General features: G+C 37.7%; 1 long non-coding RNA gene across 1 annotated transcript; it reads right to left on the minus strand.

Moving 5' to 3' along the window:
- Positions 1-828: 828 nt before the first annotated feature.
- LOC120522947 lies at positions 829-5,660 on the minus strand. The gene is made up of 3 exons (XR_005632538.1): positions 5,578-5,660; positions 2,619-2,663; positions 829-862 (listed from the first exon to the last, which is right to left on the minus strand). It is a non-coding gene; the product is annotated as an uncharacterized LOC120522947 (long non-coding RNA).
- Positions 5,661-6,352: the final 692 nt, after the last annotated feature.

Below are 6,352 nucleotides of genomic sequence, written 5' to 3' on the forward strand. Positions count from 1 at the left end.
CCTTTTATCTTAGCCTGGGGGTTATATTGTTTCTGTTATGTATGTTTATTGTTACACAACTTCTGTTGTTGCTTGTGTTTGATTTAACCAGTCAATTGCTTAGAGAATCAAAGACAGTTATATTTTTCTCTCTTTTTCTTATTATCCCAGATGCTCAACTCCTTAAAGAAAATTCAATGAAGGATGCATTACATTAAACAGTACCACCTGCTGACCATTTTCAGAAAAATCATAAAACAGAGCCATAGCACACTATATGCCGTATGAAAATAAACACAGCTTTATTTCAACATTGGGGAAAGGCAAACGTCTATATACATAAAATGAAAAATTGACTGGTGTCCACAACAGGAGTGGAATGTCAGATGAACAAAGGCAACAAGAATGACAAAGAAAGAGGGGAGTAAAGGCTAGAATGTCCAATTTACAAAGGGATCAAGAAGAACAAAGTAAGAGGGGTGTAAGGATAAGAATGTCTGATGAACAAAGGCAACAAGATGCACAAAGAAAGAGAGACATAAGGGCTAGCATATCCAGTAAACAGAGGTCCATAAAGAGGTGACATGATTAAAGTGTTTAAAATTAGTACAGTGGGTGGCACGGTGGCGCAGTGGTAGCGCTGCTGCCTCCCAGTTAGGAGACCTGGGTTCGCTTCCCGGGTCCTCCCTGCGTGGAGTTTGCATGTTCTCTCCGTGTCTGCGTGGGTTTCCTCTCACAATTCAAAGACATGCAGGTTAGGTGGATTGGCGATTCTAAATTGACCCGTTTGTGTGTGTCCTGCGGTGGGTTGGCACACTGCCCGGGATTGGTTCCTGCCTTGTGCCCTGTGTTGGCTGGGATTGGCTCCAGCAGACCCCAGTGTCTGGATTCAGTGGGATGGAAAATGAATGGATGGATTAGTACAGTGGATCGAGACAGTTATTTTAAAATGAGTTCATCAAGAACAAAGGATAACATAAATCTTTTTAAGGGTAAATTTCGCCCAAAGATTAAGAGGTTTTTCTTTACACAAAGAATGATAGACACTTGGAATAAGCTACCAAGTAGTGTGGTAGACCATAAGACTTTAAGGACTTTCAAAACTCAATGATGTATTTTTGGAAGAAATAAGTGGATAGGACTGGTGAGCTTTATTGGGCTGAATGGCCTGTTCTAGTCTAGATTGTTCTAATATTCTAATATTCCTAAATGCACAACGTAATTAAAACAGACGGGCTTACCATTGTGCCCATTTTACTAAGTGGCATTTTTCTATGCTAGTAGGATAATATAAGAATGAGTATAAAGCAAAGACATAAAAATAAGTTACTTTTCCACTGAGCCTCCCACTCAAGTCTTTATTTATCAGGAGCTGTGTCTTGTACGTTAAAATCACTAAGTATCAAAAAATGTAATTTACTGCTTCTTTCGTTATCCCTTCAGATATATTACCACATTACCTTCATTCACTTACTGATGTATATATAACAAAGATGCAAAAGATTGCTTCACACAGGCATGAATCCGTACTACAATGCTAGACTGCAATAGCTCCATTCACTGCTGTAACCAACTGTATAGGTCAGGATGAACATAACCAGGAGATGATTTCTACAACCTGTACTACTGTATGACTAACAAGACTCCACCATAGTATTTGCAGCTGCACTCAAGTGTACCATCTCCTAGTTGTCTTCCTGTAACTTTGTGCCTCATTAAACCCACACCATGACTAACACTTTTATGTGGGCTGCTATTCACTAGCATGTTAATATTTAAGTTTTCTTTGACTTCCAGTGAATATACATTTAATTGGACTTTTAAAAATCCATTTTTGTTTTGAGCCCTTCTTGACACAAAATCTTCATCTTACTTTACTGTAACTTATCGATGTTGTTCACTTACACTGTCCTTTTTATGCTAGAGTAATAAAGCACTTAGGCTTCTAACAGAAAATAATGAGGAATTCAGGGTGAAATATATACTGTAGCATACTATTCTTTGTTCTAATTGCTTGTTTCATTTCATATTCCTAGAGTTGTTGAACAGCTGCATTTGCTTTAAACATATAGATAATATGTGTCATATTTAACTCAGGCAGGAAACAAACAGTAGTAAATCTTCCAAGTTATTGCACATTTCCAACATCGCCTGCATATGAAAAAAAAATCACATCACATTAGATTAGATTAGATTAGATTAGATTAGATTATCAATGGTGATAAAATTCTTGATTATGTATTTAGGAATTTATAATGAGGTTGAAGAATGCAAACTTGAGTTTTAAAAAAGAGAATTAATGAATGTTCCATTTTATTTGGCTGTTATTCTGCATGCTCAGATAATCAAATATTAATTGCCTCTTAACAATTTGTTTTACAAGGGTACTTCCCTCACTTTAATGTACTGCGATAAAATGGAGTGGAACTGCCACTACACACTGACTTGTCACCATCATCAAGTCACTCTGCCAAGGTTTCAGATTGTTTTTGGCAATAAGCATATAAATTAATTAAACTGAGATAAATTTAAAAGGTAGATGTTGCACAATGATTTCAAAATAATGAAGTTTATCAATAGATAAAACAATACAGTTTATGCATATTTAATAATAATAAAAATGTATTTAGAATACTCACTGCCTCATGATGAAATACTGTAGAAGAACATTTGATTTTGATCTCCTAGCAAAGGTCCCCAGGAATAGTTGCCGTGTTCCAACCAATAAGACAAAGAAGGTATGATTATAGAAAGAATACAGATTAAACTAAATAATAAACATAAACAACCAAAATGTAGTACTTTCAGAGAGCATGTTTACACAGTTAGTTGCCTTTCACCACCAGTAAACGTTTACCCAACTCACCTCCCGTCTTTAGACTAAATTACCACCTAACAGACAAGTGACCACCGGGGACATCAATTGTAGAACATTTCCAGAATCACTTCTGTGGCCACAGCTGCCCCAAGCTATTTGAATAGCCTGTGTACAGTGACTACTATTGGCTCCAGGAGGAACTACACGTCTGAGTTCATTCTGCTCTAATTGGCCAGGCCTTTCCCGACATACTGGGTAATCGTCTTTAAGAAAATTGACATTTGCTTTGCTATTGTGGATGAAACTTTACTATTTTTATATGCTGTTCTTCCCCTGCCCAGAGTAATTTTCATTTCTTTTAAAAACCACAGTCTTCAAATTCAGAAATCAATTTCTTTTCAGCCACTGCTTTTACTGTTTTAAATGTAGAATACAAGATGGCAGATGTTGCTCATTTTTCATGGAAAATGGTAACTTTTTATTTTGGAAAGTTATTCACTATCAAGACTCACAAAAGTCCTATTATCAGTGTGTTAAGTTGTTGAATAAATGCAATGGTAGGGTTTCAGTCTTTTTCCAAGTATCATTTTCTGCCTGTATTAACCTGCTTCTTTAAATGAGTATCCTATTGCCTACCAGAATTTAACGGGTTTTTTTGCATTCTGAATAGGAGTTTACATGTTTTGTAGTTGTATTATGAATATGTTTATTTACTTTTCTCCTATTAATCTGTATTTTGTTTTCGAACATAAGTGCTGCCATTTCAGAAATTTTTCATTGGTGGCTTTGAGTGGTGGTGGTCATATTGTTGTTGGCAAAAGAGCCATTTTGATACCGTGTGGTGGCTGGAAATCACAACAGGTGATGTCATCATGGTTTTGCTTGCTGTTCAAGATGTAGGCACAGTAGTGTCTAGATTCTTTTTGTGCAGTTAGCTATTTTCAAATGGTATGGAGCGACTATAGCTGACACTGTATTTTTTGCAGTTTTAAAATTGGTTAGTGTTTCATTATTTGGTTATTTTGCTTTAGTTAATTTTGACCCTTCACCAAAACATAAGACAAAAATCATAGTCAAATAATGTCATCAAAAAGGTCAGTGCCACAAAAATGAAAATGAGATAAGATTAAACCAAAGGGTGTTGAAAAAAGTTTTGAATCCCCAAATTGGATAAGCTCTATTAGCTGAACTTTTAACCCGTCACATTGATTACCTGCAGGTCATGACCTCTTAGGACACTCCCCTGAAAACACAAGGTGCTGTCCTTATGATGGGTATCCAAAATGACAGAAAATGTGACAATGCAAGCAAAAAACTCATAATGAAAAGTATAAAAATGATAAAGGAACATCAGAAATTAATTCTACTGCTTCAAAAACCCCTGAAACAAGTGTAAGATCATACAAATTGGTTGAAATAAACACATACAAAATCTAAACAAGAACCTAAACATAACACAGAGCACCATGAGTCTCTATTAATGCAGCTATTGTACTGTGGGTCACCTCAGGAGTCTGTGGCAGAAGGCATCCCCAAAAAACTCTCATCAATGGAGCTTTGACATAAAATCAGCCTGGCTGTGATGGTTTACGTGCAGTATAAGATGCAAGTGTCTGCAGATCTGTTTTTATAACATACTGCAATGACCTCAGGGCGTGAGACATGGAGGAATGGAATTAACCTCTTAATGCCAGTTGTTGATGAGTGGCCCTACAAAAGACTGTTGGCATCTTCAGCGCTCTTTCCACTGCTCAGATTTTCAGTGGCACCACCTGCTCCCACCTGCTTGTTCCCTTTTTCCCTTCATGTATGCCCCAAGCACTGCCATAATGATGACCCCTTAGTATGTACTGATTTAATTTTGCTCTTGTCAATATCTATCTATCTATCTATCTATCTATCTATCTATCTATCTATCTATCTATCTATCTATCTATCTATCTATCTATCTATCTTCTTTTTGCACAAACTTTATTTTATAGTACCTAAGATTTGCAGCAGTAAGGAATATATCTCCAGTGGTAATAATATGTCTACATTTGCTTCACCATAAGAGGACAGAGCTCATGAACTGTGCAACTGTGACAGCTGATGATCCTTGGTGACTCCAACAGGCACACAGCATGCCAGCATGTTAGAGCTACGTGCCCCGTCTAACTCCACCACATGCAGACAGGATCTATTCATGTTCAGCAGTTTGTGCCGACAGAAGGGAAGAACAGCGGGACACCCACCCACATTGTTTAGCAACCTCTAACCCTCTAAACAACGGCAGCAGCAGGACAGAAGGACAAAGAACATCTCATACAAAATATCCTAAAGTGATAATTATTTGAACTGTATTCTTTTCGTGTACTGAGCTTCACTTCCTGTGGCCTGAAAGATTTAATGGAACACTCGCTTTGAGCTATGCATTCAAATTGACTTTTACTGGCAAGAGCCAGTTTAACAGTAAAATTATATGTCAGTGTGGAATAAAAAACAACCTAATTTTTTATTTTAGTGATGTATAAATTCAGCACATCCACAATCTATTCCTATTTGTTCTGAGTAAGCAGCTAAATTGCCTTTATTAAAGCAAAGAATATTCTTATCATGCACAAGTGAATCTCAATGATATCCTAAACAGCAAGCACATGTATTGGCCCTGTTGTCAGATACATTTCATTATATTAACATTGTGAAGCCATGCTGTCTGAACGTGCTCCATGTTTAGTAACTCTAAACCTCTGAAAACAAATAGACAAAGCATTGTTTAGATATTGTTAAAATTAACATACCTTAACAGAATGAAGTTCATCTATCTTTTCATCCTTCTATTTCTTCTACTACATGATCTCAGGAAGCTAGAGCCAAGTGGTGGAGATGGTGGTCCCCTGCAACTACATTTTTCATCAATTTAGAGTCACCGGTTTAGATAACATGCATATACATTGTCAAACATATGCGCATGGGAGACAGTTTACAGGCGCAAATAGTGTCATTTCTCAGCCGGAACAGGGGCTGGTGCTACCTTCTAATACTCTCTCCTTTTGTCCCTCTGCAGACCAACTGAAGACCATATTTCCCAGTAGTGCCACCTCTGTTCCTCCCTCTGATGACGTCACTTCTGCTGTCATATAACAACGTCCTGTTTAGTCCAGAACCCATCTCTGCAGACATCACTTCCTCTTCCAGCCTCCCGAAACTCCACCTCTTCCTGCTTGTTCAATCTATTTACCTGAGAACCTAATTGTTAACCAGTTCCATTTTGAACTCTGTTCTCTAAAGACATGTTTGTTGTTTACAACCTGCTTTTTGCAGTATATAGGGTGACCATCCCCAAACCTTTTTCTGCCTCTGACTCTTTTCTATTACAAGAGGGTCGGGCCATCTACACAAATGTAAGAGAGGTGAGTCAGGAGTTGCTGGGGATACCTGACTGTCAACAGCCTTGGCATCATCCATTTGCCTCTTTCTCTCTCCCATCTCCTCTACTCACTCCCATGGGTCTTCTCAGCAAACCCAAGATACCAGCAAATGTAATGCCCTCTTTGACTCTCATCCTAGCCACCT

Source organism: Polypterus senegalus, chromosome 2, assembly GCF_016835505.1.
Source record: "Polypterus senegalus isolate Bchr_013 chromosome 2, ASM1683550v1, whole genome shotgun sequence".
Classification (NCBI taxonomy): Eukaryota; Metazoa; Chordata; class Cladistia; order Polypteriformes; family Polypteridae; genus Polypterus; species Polypterus senegalus.